The 15,824-nt window shown below is 40.5% G+C and overlaps 1 protein-coding gene and 1 pseudogene across 9 annotated transcripts in view; both read right to left on the bottom strand.

Annotated features, from left to right (window-relative positions):
• Nucleotides 1-15,824, bottom strand: part of FAM227A (family with sequence similarity 227 member A) — a 151,060-nt gene that overhangs the window by 94,735 nt on the left and 40,501 nt on the right. The gene's annotated exons all lie outside the window — the stretch shown is intronic.
• LOC143689528 (sentrin-specific protease 2-like) lies at nucleotides 2,264-4,369 on the bottom strand (annotated as a pseudogene).

Below are 15,824 nucleotides of genomic sequence, written 5' to 3' on the forward strand. Positions count from 1 at the left end.
AGGTTTGTACAATAGGCCAAATCCAAAGTTTTTTGTAAAAACTACTACTCAACAGGATGAATGCTGTAAAGTAGACCCCAGCATTATTTTTTGTTAATATGACCTGGCAAAATAAGAAGCCACCTGACATTCTTTTTTATGAACACCCGGAAACATCATCACTGTTTCTTTCTCCCTTAACTGCCATCTGTATGAGCCTTTCCAAAATATGCCTTCACACCCGGAAGCGGACCCTAACAAACACACTTGTGGAGTACAGGACTGGATGGATGACCTGCTTCACCTCAATCTGTGGACATCTTGCTACTCTATTCTTTGATGCTACCCTCAAAACAGAAGAGGGGTTATTTTTCCTCTATGGAAATTATACCTACCTAACTCTGCCCTGCAACTGGACAGGATCTTGTCTTTAGCTTATGTAAGCCCCCAGCTCTACTACCTAAATGGCTCTACCCAAGTATCCCTCCAAGACTTTTACTCCTTTTCGAGTCAGGAAAGAGCAGTCCTTATCTTAATATCTCTCTTTGCATCAGCACTTGTTTGGGAATAATAGGGACCTTAGTCATTAGCCATCAATTTCATCATAATCTTTCTCTAGAATTATCTCACAGTTTAGCAACCATAGCACAGGCTTTGGGTCTCTTCCAAACCCAGGTAGAGTCTTTAGCTGCTATAGTCCTTCAAAATAGGCGTGCCTTGGACCTAGTTATAGTAGCCCAGGGAGGAACCTGTCTCTTCCTAAAAGAGGAATGCTGTTTTTATTTAAATCAATCAGGAAAACTCCAACAAAATATCAAAGATCTAATATATCAATCAGAATGTCTCTGTGAAAATACAGGGACAGATTGGAAACAGCCTTTTCCCTTCCTCAGCCTGTTATTTTCATTTTTCCTTTTCTTGGGACCTCTAATTCCTGCTCGCTGTTCTTTTATGCATACTATGCATCTTTAACCTCCCTGTTAAATCTGTCTCCTCCAGGTCAGACTCATGATGACTCATAGGTTCATTGAGCCCTCTTCCCCCCACCCTCAACACTGAACTCTCATCTAGAGTTGCCAGAGAGTTCTACACCACCAAACAGAGACTACAATCCCTGATCAGCAGAAGATCGAGAAAATAGACTGCTACACCTCGACTACCTCTTAAGAATAAGAGTGGACAGCTCTCTCAGGGAGGTGTTGAGGCAGGTTAGACTAAGGTCTAAGCAGACCTTGAGGCGCCTTCAGGACTGGATAGAGGGTGAGGGCATGTGAAGAGAACAATCACATTCCTGGAGCCCAGAGCACTTGAACAAAACAGAATATATTGCTTAATCACAGGAAAGCAAAACAAGATGAGTTGCTCAAATACAAGTCACGGATAAAACTTCTGGGAAACAGTTGTTTGCTTAAGATGAAAAGGACAGAAGAAGAACAAGGAGGGAAAAACAAAAGTTAGAGGGGAATGGAAAATTCTAGTCTCCAAACCTCACACACAGCTCACCCATAAAAACCCATGTACCAAACAACCTGGAGCACATCTCTCCCTTGAGCATGCCCATGCTTACCTCTCAAGTGTGAATTTTCTTTTTCTTTAATAAACTTTATTCCTCAGTTAACCTTGCTTGTCTCAATCCTGAATTCCTTCTTGTGATGAGACATTAAACCTGTGGCAGAACTTCATCACAGCGGAACTCTAGTAATTCCTCCACCATGATCCAAGCCATGAGTAGACCCTCTCCCTGCATTTGTGGTGGATTGGAATCACCAATCCTGGCATTTTCAAGCCTCAGAAAGGAAATAAAAAGACCTCCAGCTTCAAATTGGGAGTTGCTGCTCCAGTGTTAGAGAAGTCAATGAACCCTTTCTTCCTCCCATCACTGATCACCTTCCAGATCTTCAGCAGGGAGTGGCAGCTGGATTAACATTCCGTTCAGAAATAAATAGTTCCAACAAGTAATTCTGAGCTTCTGTAAAAGAGCAGGGGGAAATGGCCACTGCCCACTTATGCTTGCAAATGAGTAAGCAAATGAATACATATGAACAAACATACAGAGAAAACAATTCATAGAATAAATACTGAATTTCCCACATTCAATGGGGGAAAAAATTAAAAAAACAAACAAGTGTAACTAGCATTTGTTCTTATGGGGATTGAATAGTCCAGGGCTCTGAGCAGGAACAGCCCTTACAAACAGGGTTGCAAGCAGTCTTCTGCACACCAAATCAGGACTGGGGTGTAGTCAAAAGCCTTCATGCATTTTGACAGCTCAGAACCTAGAAGAGAACAGAGGTGATACAAGACTTTTTAGCCCACAATGCATGAGGTATGGAACTGTCTGTGAAAGAACCACCAGCAGCTAAAGGAACAGGCAAGGCATTCTCACACCAACTGCTGATGAAAGATTTCCCACACCATCTTCTTCCAGGAGAGGTATCTGGTACTGAGCAAATGTAATAAGTTTGTCCCAAGAGACATAATCTGCTTATTTACAAGTAAACATTCCACAATCACTCCCATTCATCTGTTGTGGAATCTCATGTGGCTTCATGCTGTAGCGGGTCCATTCTAAAAGATTCAGATCTATATTTCTTTTGGTCTTACTTTCATCTTAAAAGTACTGAAGGAGAATCTCACAGATCCTATGGCTCTTTTGTCCCATAGAGTTCAGATATTTAAGGTACTTTTTTCTTAGGTGTATCACCACCAGGCTCCAATGCTGATGAACAGGAGCCAGAATAAGCTCTTGTTCAAAGATTATTCTTTGGTCCATCTTTTCAGTGCTTGGTAACCCCTAGACCTTAATTTAGGATAGAAGAAAGTACTAAACGCATGGAGTACTGGATAGCCTTGCTTTTTATTTCTTTCCACCAGAAGATTCATGTAAAAACTGATGACTTCATTGTTGAGTCAGTGATAATTCTTCAAGGTCTGGATTTCACTGTGAGTGATTCACAATTTGAAAGCACTATTTAGGATCTCATCCTGTGGGCCATGGTCTAATGCATTACTGATTTCTTTTTCCAGGTCCTCTGTAAGTTCAAGAAGATCATACACCCTTCCTTCCCTCTCTGTGCTTGAACAATTTTTTTTCTTTTGTCTCAAGTATTGACATTTTCCTCCTGAGTAAGCCATTGCTTCCACTGCCCAGGCAGAGTCAGGCTGACACTTCTTCAGATAGGTCAGGTTCCAGTTGGTGTCCTCTCTTACCTTCATTTTCAAGTCTGATTCCAAGTCTTCTCTGCATCAGAAATTCTCCCCTTTGAATACCTCTTTTCATTTCTCAGTGAATACAGAGGCCCACTTCTTTCTTTCTTTCTTTTTTTTTTTGCATGGGCAGGCAACAGGAAACGAACCCAGGTCTCCAATATGGCAGGCGAGAACTCTGCCTGCTGAGCCACTGCGGCCCACCCAGAAGCCCACTTATTTCAACAATCCTACACTGCTTTGGAACAAACTGAGTTTTTCTGATTCCATGATTTTGATCTCCGCCCCCAGCCTCTGACTTCTTTGAGAACTATAATGGTTTGAAGTTATAGGAGAGACAGAGTTTCCATGACCACCTTCTTTAAGTTGCTCTAATAACCTTCGGTACTTCTCTCTTTCCTCTTTTGAACACCCTCCTCCACCATATTATGGGGCTGCCTCAGACCTTTGCCACCCTCTTCAGAAATCATCTCTGTTACAACTTTTTGCTGAGGCTTCCACATTAAGGGACTCTCTAGATTGCCTTTGCTATGGTGATAGCCACCTGATCTTCTATTATAGCCTGCTGAGTTTAAAGTAAAACCAAAGGAAGGTAAGACTTTACATGACTGATCTCGAGTTACCATCACCCTGATCTTTGAATAGTCACTTACTCCATTAGGAGATTTATTATCCAGTTTCAACATGTTATTCCCGGATCCAGAACCCGCCAGTTCACAAGATGAAGAGTTTGAAAATACCTCTCCTGAAGGGGCCACATTCCATGTTCCATTACAAGTAGAAGTAACCATGGGCTTTGTGGTCAGCTGGAATGGGAATCCAAATAAGCTGGCAGGGTTGTAGAGAATGCTTCTACTTGGTGAATAAAGCAATCTAACCTTGGTCATTTGGCTTGTATTTCATCAGTGTCCACTGTGGAAAATAGGGTGCTGCATTCTCAGCCTTGTGTATTAATCATCATCTTCTCTTAGCTCTCAGAAACTACCTTTTTTTCCTACATTCTATGATCCTGAGGCTGTTAGAACACCACCACTTCAGGAGGGCCCGGACAGGGTGTACCAGCGGCTCTCAAAAATGAAAAATAGTCCTGAGAATCCTAATCAGCCATTTGTATATACCAGGTGTAAGCAGCAGCAGTGGCCAAAATATCCTGGTATGCAAACCCCAGAGCTGTTGCCACCATTTTCACCTTTTCTGCCTTGGCCACCACCACCAAAGCGCAGTCGCCAACTCAGTAGCCTTCATTCTTGAAGACAATTGTATAACTATATAGCTTTTGTAATATTGACTTTCTGATTGTGAAACCTTGTGATTGATGCTCTCTTTATCCAGGGTATGAACAGATGAGTAAAAAAATAAGGACAAAAAATAAATAAATAATAGTGTGGGGGAGGGATAAGGGGGAAAATTTTGGTAGATTGCAATACTAGTGGTCAAGGGGTTTGGGATGTATGGGTTTTTTTCTTTTTATTTCTTTTTCTGGAGTGATGTAAATATTCTAAAAATGATCACCATGATGAATATATAACTATATGATGATATCATACATCATAACTATATGATGATATCATACATCATCTTACAGTGCCGGAAGATATCTCAAAAACATACGTTCTAAAAAAGACAAAAAAATATTGTAGGATGGAAAACTTTGATTAGATTGCTTCCATGGAGACTGACCCTCTCAATTGTAGGTATGACCTTTTGATTAGATGGTGATATGACAACGCCCATTCAAGGTAGGTCTTCACTAGTTTCCTGGAGTCCTTTAAAAGGTGGGACATTTTAGAGGAAACACTGTTGCTTCAGACTGACAGAGACACAGACATTTGGAGACGTTTGGAGAGCTGACAGAGAGAGCGGATGCCTAGACACAGACATCTGGAGATGCAGAGCCCAGCAAATGTCACCATGTGACTTCCCATGAGATGCTAAGCAAGCCAGAACCCAAGTTGTGTCCTAGAGGAGCTAAGTGAAGGCCCACAGATGCTTAGAGTGGAAACCACTGGCATCAGAAGCTGGAAACAATGGAACTGGGAACAAGAACCAGAGGACATCAGCCACATGCCTTCCCATGTGGCAGACACTGGCCTTTCTTGAGTCAAGGTATCTTTATCTAGATGCCTTAGTTTGGACATTTTTATGGCCTTAGACCTGTAAACTTGCAACTTAATAAATTCTCTTTTTAAAAGCCATTCCAAAATCAGGAATAAGACAAGGATGTCCACTATCACCATTGTTATTCAACACTGTGTTGGAAGTTCTAGCCAGAGCAATTAGACAAGAAAAAGAAATACAAGGCATCAAAATTGGAAAGGAAGAAGAAAAACTCTTACTGTTTGCAGATGATGTGATACTAAATGTTGAAAACCCCCAAAAATCCACAGCAAAACTACTAGAGCTAATAAACGAGTACAGCAAAAGTGGCAGGTTACAAGATTAACACTCAAAAATCTGCAGTGTTTCTATACAGTAGTAATGAACAATCTGAGGGGGAAATCATGAAAAAAATTCCATTTACAATTGCAATCAAAAGAATAAAATATTTAGGAATAAATTTAATTAAGGATACAAAAGACCTTTACAAAGAAAACTACAAGAAATTGCTAAAATAAATCACAGAAGACCTAAATAAATGGAAGGGCATACTGTGTTCATGGATTGGAATAAATATAGTTAAGATGTCAGTTCTGGTGAGCCGGGTCAAGATGGCAGTTTAACAATGTGTGCATTTTAGTTCGTCCTCCAGAAGAACTACTAAATAACCAGAAACAGTACAGAACAGCTCCTGGGCCACGTCAGTAACTGGACACAAAGCATACCCCAGTCTGGACCAGCTGGACCGGCTGCGAGCTCCCCCAGAACCGTGAGTTCCTAAAGCCACCACAGCCGGCGCCCCTCCCCCACAGGCTGCTTCCCAGGGGAGAAAGGAAAGGGACTTCACCAGCAGCAAGGGCTGAGCCCAATTAAACGCCAATTGTGGAATTAATTAACAAGTTCTGACTACTAAAAATAGGCCTCCAGCTCAGGTGAACCTGGTCAAAGCGGGCCTGGGTTGGGTGGGGTGGGGGGTTGGGTGGGGTGGGGGGGTGGTAGCTGATTTTTGCCCCGGAGCTGAGGGGGCAGGGCTGACGGAAAAAGAAAAAAAAAAAGGAAACAGAGGTTTTTGTGGCTATGTTTCTACGAAGGCTTGACTGCCTCTGGATTCAGCCACAGGACTCTTCAGGCTGCAACTGCCTCAGACATAGGCAGAAACAAGGTTGTCTGAGAGCTTTTCTGGAGCCTGTGCCTTCCCCCTGGGGAGGGGGGAAGCCCAACTCAGGTGGAATCCCTCCCTCAAGGAATTCAGACACCAGGGCTTGGTAATTTGAAGCCATTAAAACCAGCCTACAACCTCTCCTCTGTCTCCACCACGCCCCCATCAGGGAGAGTCTGCCAAAGTTAAAGGTCCGCATCATCTTATGCTGGTGGGACCTGAAGTCAGACAAGTGCCACATACTGCGCAGGATAAGAAAAACAGAGTCCAGAGACTTCACAGGAAAGTCTTTCAACCTGCTGGGTCTCACCCTCAGGGAAAACCGACACAGGTGACTCTTTCCTCCTGATAGGAGGCCAGTTTCGTCTGGGAAAATCTGGCTGGGGTCTATAATATCTAAGTAGACCCTCAGGGGAAAGGCACCACACAAGCAGGGCAAGAAACAAGAAAAGAAGAACTGAAAAATTCTCCTCTGTTAAATAAAACTTAAGCTAAAGGTCCAGATAAAGCTGAACGGAATGTCAAAGAACAGATAGACAACAAATTCACCCAGCAAGAAAACCCTAGATAAAAGAAGTGAAAACCATCTCCAGAATAAACTAATTAAGGTAATTAAATGCCTAGACGCCAGCAAAAAAAACAAATCACACTAGGAAAATTGAAGATATGGCCCAGTCAAAGGAACAAACCAACAATTCAAATGACATACAGGAGCTGAAACAATTAATTCAGAATGTACGAACAGACATGGAAAACCTCATCAAAAACCAAATCAATGAATTGAGGGAGGATATAAAGAAGGCAAGGAAAGAACAACAAGAAGAAACTAAAAGTCTGAAAAAACAAATCACAGAACTTATGGGAATGAAAGACTCAACAGAAGAGATGAAAAAAACAATGGAAACCTACAATGGTAGATTTCGAGAGACAGAACATAGGATTTCTGAACTGGAGGACGGAACATCTGAAATCCAACAATAAACAGAAACTATAGGAAAAAAATGGAAAAATATGAGCAGGGACACAGAGAATTGAAAGACAATATGAAGCGCACGAATATATGTGTTGTGGGTGTCCCAGAAGGAGAAGAGAAGGGAAAAGGAGGAGAAAAACTAATGGAGGAAATTATCACTGAAAATTTCCCAACTCTTATGAAAGACTTAAAATTACAGATCCAAGAAGTGCAGCGTACCCCAAAGAGAATAGATCCAAATAGACATACTCCAAGACATTTAATAATCAGAATGTCAGAGGTCAAAGAGAAAAAGAGGATCTTGAAAGCAGCAAGAGAAAAGCAATCCATCACATACAAGGGAAGCCCAATAAGACTATGTGCAGATCTCTCAGCAGAAACCATGGAGGCGAGAAGACAGTGGGATAATATATTTAAATTATTAAAAGAGAAAAACTGCCAACCAAGAATTCTATATCCAGCAAAATTGTCCTTCAAAAATGAGGGAGAAATTAAAACATTTTCAGACAAAAAAATCACTGAGAGAATTTGTAACCAAGAGACCAGCTCTGCAAGAAATACTAAAGGGAACACTAGAGACAGATACGAAGACAGAAGAGAGAGGTGTGGAGAAGAGTGTAGAAAGGAAGACTATGAGTAAAGGTAAAAAGAAGGAAAATTAGATATGACATATAAAATCCAGAAGGCAAAATAGTAGAAGAAAGTACTACCCATTCAGTAATAACTCTGAATGTTAATGGATTAAACTCTCTAATCAAAAGACATAGTCTGGCAGAATGGATTAAAAAACAGGACCCATCTATATGCTGTCTCTACTCAAAGGACACGAGGCCAAGGACACAAATGGACATTTACACACCAATGTTTATAGCAGCATTATTAACAATTACCAAGAGATGGAAACAGCCAAAATGTCCATCAACAGAGAGGACAAACTGTGACATTTACATAAGATGGAATATTATGCAGCTGTAAGACAGAATAAAGTTATGAAGTATGTAACAACATGAATGGACCTTAAGGACATTATGCTGAGTGTGATTAGCCAGAAACAAAAGGACAAATACTGTATGGTCTCACTGATATGAACTGACATTAGTGAATAAACTTGAAATATTTCCTTGGTAACAGAGACCATTAGGAGATAGAAATAGGGTAAGATATTGGGTAATTGGAGCTGAAGGGATACAGACTGTGCAACAGGACTGGATACAAAAACTCAGAAATGGACAGCACGATACTATCTAACTGTAATACAATTATGTTAAAACACTGAATGAAGCTGAATGTGAGAATGATAGAGGGAGGAGGGCTGGAGGCATAAATGAAATCACAAAGAAAAATAGACGATAAACATTGGGATGGTATAATCTAGGAGTGCTTAGAATGTATGACAGTGACTAAATGTACAAATTTTAAAAATGTTTTTGTATGAGGAAGAACAAAGGAATATCATTACTGCAGGGTGCTGAAAATTGATGGTAATTAATATTTTAAAATTTCAACTTATGTGTGAGTCTAAAGCAAAAAATGTTTATTTGGTACAAAATTCATATTTTGACTAGTGCATGTCCTAATATAACTTATGTAGATAGTTGGTTGAACAACATAAGTACATGGAACCTTGAGTAGGACATGAGATTTTGTTGGTTTGTCCAGAGTGATGCCCCAATGAATCCCAGAGTGATCTGATCAGTGAGTAGAAAAGTATTTGCAAAGTCTCCTTTGGGGAATGGTGAGAATGGGGGAAAATTCAGTCCCCCCTAGTTGAATTCCTGATATTCTCACAAGCAGTGTGGACAACCAAAGCTATAGGCTGAGCCCCAGTCTTGGGGTTTCTTCATATGAAACTTAACCCCACAAAGGATAGGTCAAGTCTACTTAAAATTCGGCCTAAGAGTCACCCCCAAGAGAGCCTCTTTTGTTGCTCAGATGTTGCCTCTCTCGCCAACCAAAACAACAAGCAAACTCACCCCCCTCCCCCTGTCTACATGGGACATGACTCCCAGGGGTGTGGACCTTCCTGGTAACGTGGGACAGAAATCCTAGAATGAGCAGAGACTCAGCATGAAGGAATTAAGAAAAATCCTAGAATGAGCTGAGACTCAGCATCAAGGGATTGAGAAAATCTTCTCGACCAAAAGGGGGAAGAGTGAAAGGAGAGAAAGCATCAATGGCTGAGAGATTCCAAACAGAGTAGAGAGGCTATCCTGGAGGTTATTCTTATGCATTAAGTAGATATCACCTTGTTATTCAAGATGTAATGGAGCGGCTGGAGGGAACTGCCTGAAAATGTAGAGCTGTGTTCCAGGGTCCACGTTTGTTGATGATGATTGTACAATGATATAGCTTTCACAATGTGACTGTGTGATTGTGAAAACCTTGTGTCTGATGCTCCTTTTATCTACCTTGTCAACAGATGAGTAGAAAATATGGAATAAAATTAAATAGTAAGGGGAACAAATGTTAAAATAAATTTAGTTTGAAATGCTAGTGATCAATAAAAGGGAGGAGTAAGGGGTATTGTATGTATAATATTTTTTTCTGTTTTCATTTCTTTCTTTTTATGTTATCTTTTATTTCTTTTTCTGAATTGATGCAAATGTTCTAAGAAATGATCATGGTGATGAATATGTAACTATGTGATGATATTGTGAATTACTGATTATATATGTAGAATGGTTGATTATATATTAAGAATGTTTATGTTTCTTTGTTGTCATTTTTTTATTTAAAATTAATAAAAAAATTGAAAAAAAAAAGATGTCAGTTCTACCTAAATTGATTAATAGATTCAATGCAATACCAATTAAAATCCCAAAAACTTACTTTTCAGAAATAGAAAAACCAATAACCAAATTTATCTGGAAGGGCAGGGTGCTCCGAATAGCTAAAAATATCCTGAGAAAGAAAAATGAAGTCAGAGGTCTCACTACCTGTCTTTAAGAAGTATTATGAAGGTACAGTGCTCAAGACAGCATGTTACTGGCCTAAAGGTAGATATACTGACCAATGGAATTGAATAGAGTGTTCAGATATAGACCCTCTTATCTATGGACAATTGACCTTTGATAAGGCAGTCAGGCCAACTCACCTGGGTCAGAACAGTCTCTTCAATAAATGGTGCCTAGAGAACTGGATATCCACATGTAAAAGAATGAAAGAAGATTCATATCTTACACCCTATACAAAAATCAACTCAAAATGGATCAAAGACCTAAACATTAGATCTAAGATCATAAAACTTTTAGAAGAAAATGTAGGGAAATATCTTATAAATCTATAATAGGAGGTGGTTTCCTAGACATTACACCCAAAGCACGAACACTGAAGAAAGAAATAGATAAATGGGAACTCCTCAAAATTGAACACTTTTGTGCATCAAATAACTTTGTCAAGAAAATAAAATGACAGCCTACACAATGGGTGACAATATTTGGAAACGATATATCAGATAAGGATCTAGTATCCAGAATATATAAAGAGATTGTTCAACTCAACAACAAAAAGATGAACAACTCAATTACAAAATGGGCAAAAGACATGAACAGACACTTCTCAGAAGAGGAAATACAAACGGCCAAAAGGCACATGAAAAGATGCTCAACTTCACTGGCTATTAGGGAAATGCAAATCACAACCACAATGAGATATCATCTCACACCCACCAGAATGGCCATTAGCAATAAAACAGAAAATGACAAGTGCTGGAGAGGATGTGGAGAAAGAGGCACACTTATCCACTGTTGGTGGGAATGTCAAATGGTACAACCACTGTGGAAGGCAGTTTGGCGGTTCCTCAGGAAGCTAAGTATAGAACTGCCATATGATCTAGCAATACCATTGCTAGTTATCTACTCAGAGGACATGAGGGCAAGGAAACAAACGGACATTTGCACACCAATGTTTATAGCAGCATTATTTACAATTGCCAAGAGATGGAAACAGACCAAATTTCCAACAACAGATGAGTGGCTAAACAAACTGTGGTATGTACATACGGTGGAATAATACATAGCTGTAAGACAGAATAAAGTTATGAAGTATGTAACAACATGGATGGACCTGGAGGATATTATGCTCAGTGAAATTAGCCAGAAACAAAAAGACAAATACTGTGTAGTCTCGCTGATATGAACTAACATTAATGAATGAACTTGGAGAATTTCAGTTGGTAACAGAGACCATCAGGAGATAGAAATAGTGTAAGATATTTGCTAATTGGAGCTGAAGGGATACAGATTGTGCAACAGGACTGACTGTAAAAATTCAGAAATGGATAGCACAATACTACCTAACTGTAATACAATAATGTTAGTACACTGAATGAAGTTGAATGTGAAAATGATAGAGGGAGGAGGCTGGGGGCACAAATGAAATCAGAAGGAAAAATAGAAGAGAAAGACTGAGATGGTATAATTTAGGAATGCTGAGAGTGTACAAGGATAGTGATTAAATGTACAAATTAAAAAATGTTTTTGTATGAGGAAGAACAAAGGAATGTCAATACTGCAGGGTGTTGAAAATAGATGGTAATTCATATTTTAAAACTTTAACTTATGTGTAAGAATAAAGCAAAAAATCTTAATTTGGTACAAAATTTATATTTTGACTAGTGCATCTCCTAATATAACTTATATGGACAGTTTAACTGAACACCATAAGTACATGGAACCTTGAGCAGGGCATAAGATTTTGTAGGTTTGTCCAGAGTGATGCCCTGATAAATCCCAAACTGATTTGAACAGCGAATAAAAAAAGTATTAGCAAAATCCCCTTGGGGGAATGGTGAGAAAGAGGGAAAATTCAACTTTCCCATACAGAGAAGGCCTGATATTCTCACAAGCAGTGAGGACAACAAAATCAATAGGCTGAACCCTCAATCTCGGGGTTTTTATTCATATAAAACATATCCCTGCAGAGGACAGGCTAAGCCTACTCAAAGTTAGGCCTAAGAGCAACATTTGTTGCTCAGATGAGGCCTATGTCTCAGCCAACACAGCAAGCAAACTCACTGCCCTCCCCCTCTCTATGTGGGACATGACTCCCAGGGGTGTAAACACTCCTGGCAATGTGGGACGGAAATCTTAGAATGAGCTGGGACTCAACATCAAGGCATTAGAAAACCTTCTCCACCAAAAGGGGGAAGAGAGAAATGAGACAAAATAGAGTCAGTGGCTGAGACATTTCAAATAGAGTCCAGAGGTTATCCTGGAAGTTATTCTTATGCATAAGGTAGATAACCCCTTTTTAGTTTAAGGTGTAATAGAGAGGCTAGAGGGAAGTGTCTGAAACTGTAGAGCCGTGTTCCAGTAGCCGTGTTTCTTGAAGATGATTGTATAATGATATAGCTTTTTCAATGTGACCATGTGATTGTGAAAACCTTGTTCTGATGCTCCTTTTATCTACACTATAGACAGATGAGTAAAAAATATGGATTATAAATAAATAAATAATGGGGGAACAAATGTTAAAATAAGTTGGGTAGAGAGAAATACTAGTGATCAATGAGAGGAACAGGTAAGGGGTATGGTATATATGAGTTTGCTCTTTCTTCTTTTTATTTCTTTTTCTGGAGTGATGTAAATGTTCTGAGAAATGATCATGGTGATGAATATACAACTATGTTATGATATTGTGAGCCATCGATTGCATACTAAGTATGGAATGTTCATTTGTTAAGAATGTTTGTATTGTAAGTTAATTGATTTTGTTAATAATAATAAAAAAAAGCCATTCCATTTCTGTATATATCATTCTGGCAGCATTTAACAAACTAATTCAGGTCCTAAGAGAAGGAATGAGAGTTTGCAGGTGGGGAATGGAGCCCCCAGGAGGCATCTAAAGTTAAAATAACTGAATAAAGAAGGGAAAGCTGAGAGCTCCTCAGGGAAAAAGCATGTATCAGAGGTTATGAAACCATACCCCACATTTGGGAAAGTGCAGTTTTCATGCTGAAGCACTGAGGGTGGGTGGTGAGAGGCCAGGCTGGAGCCAGATTCTGAGGGTACGGGGTCTGGGACTGAGAGTTGTTCTGAAACTGCACAGTAGAAGGAGGTAGCTGGCAATGACAGATTTTCAACAGGGCAGAAACCGAATAGGGGTTTGGAGGTGGAGAATGGGGCCCCCAGGAGGCATCTTACTTGTTCTTGGAGTATCAGGGAAGATTTTAAAAGTTAGACTGATGTTCTAGAAAGATCTGTCTATCAATATATAAAATGCAATATATATAGAAAGGAACTAGACTGCAAGGTGGACAACAAGCTGAATAGTAGGCCTAGTGATTCAGACTGGAAATTATGGGCTTGAACTTGACAGTGGCAGTGGGAAGGAGAAGGAGGTACAATAAAGACAATAATTAAATCTTAGTGACCGATCGGGTGTGAAGATGAGAGAGAGGAAGGAAACCAGTTAATGCCCAGGAGGAAGAGTACGCCATTCAACAAGATAGGGACCCCAGGAGGAAAAGCAGGTCTGATGAATCTAAGTCAGGTATGGCGGTAGAGGAATATGGGGGTCTAAGCACAGCAAAGGGTTTGGAGGTAGAGACACAATTCTTAAGCAGTGGCTGAACTTTGCATGGGGATGAGATTACCACCTGCTCCCCTGTACTCTGCGCAGAGGGAGAAGACAGAACAGAAGGAGGTACTAAGAAGTATGGGAGGTGAAGGGGTCTGGGAAGACCAAGATGGTGCTGTCTGAGTAGAGAGGGAGAACACTACCACAGAAACCAGGGAAAGAAAGGATTTCAGTATGTAGTGGGGGGAGGAGAGGTCTGCTGAATTAGAGCTACAGAGTGGTAAATCAAGACAACAACAGAAACACATTCTTTGGATTTGTAAATGAGAGTTAATGGTGGATTTACTCAGGCCACTGTTAGTGGTGGGCGAGGGTGGAAAATCAGATTGCAGCAGGACTGACAGTGAACAGAGGTGTGAACATAAAGGCAGCAAGTGTGTACTACTCTTCTAAGAAGTCACAGGCCAGCCCCAGGGCCAAGCTGGAGATGTGGTACTGAAGAAGACGACAAGGGCTTTTGCCATCCAGAGATAGTCTCCATGTTCCCTAAAGCAGAGGCATAGACTGCCGAGAATGAGGGGAGGTTGTGGAGGAGAGAATCTGAGAAGGGAAGTACAAGTTTGGAATGATCCCTGAGCAGGATGGAAGAGGGAACTTTTAAAGGCCAAACATGAATCCACCTTGAGTTTTCTGGGAGTCAAAGAAAAGCAAAAAACAGCATGAGTTTCAAGGCTAAGAGCATTCCAGGAGGGCAGAGTTTTCTTGGTATTAGGCCTAAGGAAAATGTTTCCCCCAGAGACCTCAAAAGTGAGATACTAGGGGGCAATGGTGGCTCAGTGGCAGTGTTCTTGCCTGTCATGCCAGAGACTCAGGTTCGGTTCCTGGTGCCTGCCCGGTGCCTGCCCATGCAAAAAAACAAAAAACTAAACGGTAGACACAGAGGGACCGTGGGCTGCATCTCTGCAAAAAGGCCATGTGCTTACTAAGTCTTTAAAAAAGAAAAAAAAGTGAGATACTAGGAACTTTTGTAATGTCTTCAAGGCTGCTCACGCAGCAAACAGTAATATGAGCACATGAGACTGTGTCTGGAGGGTCTGCCAAGGCAAGGACCTGGTGCCAGAGAGTCATGCAGAAAAGTAGACCTAAGAAGGGCCTTTCCCATTTGTCCTTAAGCCTTTTCTTCCCCCTTTTATTATAAAATTTAAAAACATAGGAAAGTAAAATGAAGAAAACAACTATAGTTTCATCACTCAGAGACCACTGTATTATCTTTATTTCACCTAGGGATTTCCCTTGCATTGTAGAGTAAGTTGAATTACATACCCTAGAAAAACATGTGGGTGTGAACACATTGTGAATAGGACATCTTAGAGATGTTATTTTTAGGGTAAGGTGTGACCCAATTGAATAAGGGTAAATCTTATTCCAGATTACTGGAGGCCTAATAAAAAGGACCCTGACATCATATAAGTGAGAACACTACAGATTTTGGGGAGAAGGGAGAAGACATTGTCATGTGATTGGACCAGAGACATAAGCCAAAGGACCCCACAGATTGCATACAGACAGTCATCACCAGAGTGCTACAGACTTCAGGAGAAAGCAAGTCTTGCTGATATCTTAATTTTGGGCTATCTTTAGGCTCAAAATTGGGAGCCAATCAATTCCTGTTAAGCCAAAACCAGTCTGTGGTATTGGTGATAGTGTTAGGGAAGACCCCTTCCTCCATGATGTGACTAGCCCTTAACAGATATTCCACACAGCAGTTCCATAATGGCTAGCCCCTAATGAATATTCCCACACAGCAGTTCCATAATCGATCATACACCTACCCTCAGGCAGCTGCATCCAAGCAGTTAGAGCTCTGTATGATTGTAGCAGCATTTAACT

The sequence above is a fragment of the Tamandua tetradactyla genome, chromosome 7 (genome assembly GCF_023851605.1).
Source record: "Tamandua tetradactyla isolate mTamTet1 chromosome 7, mTamTet1.pri, whole genome shotgun sequence".
In the NCBI taxonomy this organism is placed as follows: Eukaryota; Metazoa; Chordata; class Mammalia; order Pilosa; family Myrmecophagidae; genus Tamandua; species Tamandua tetradactyla.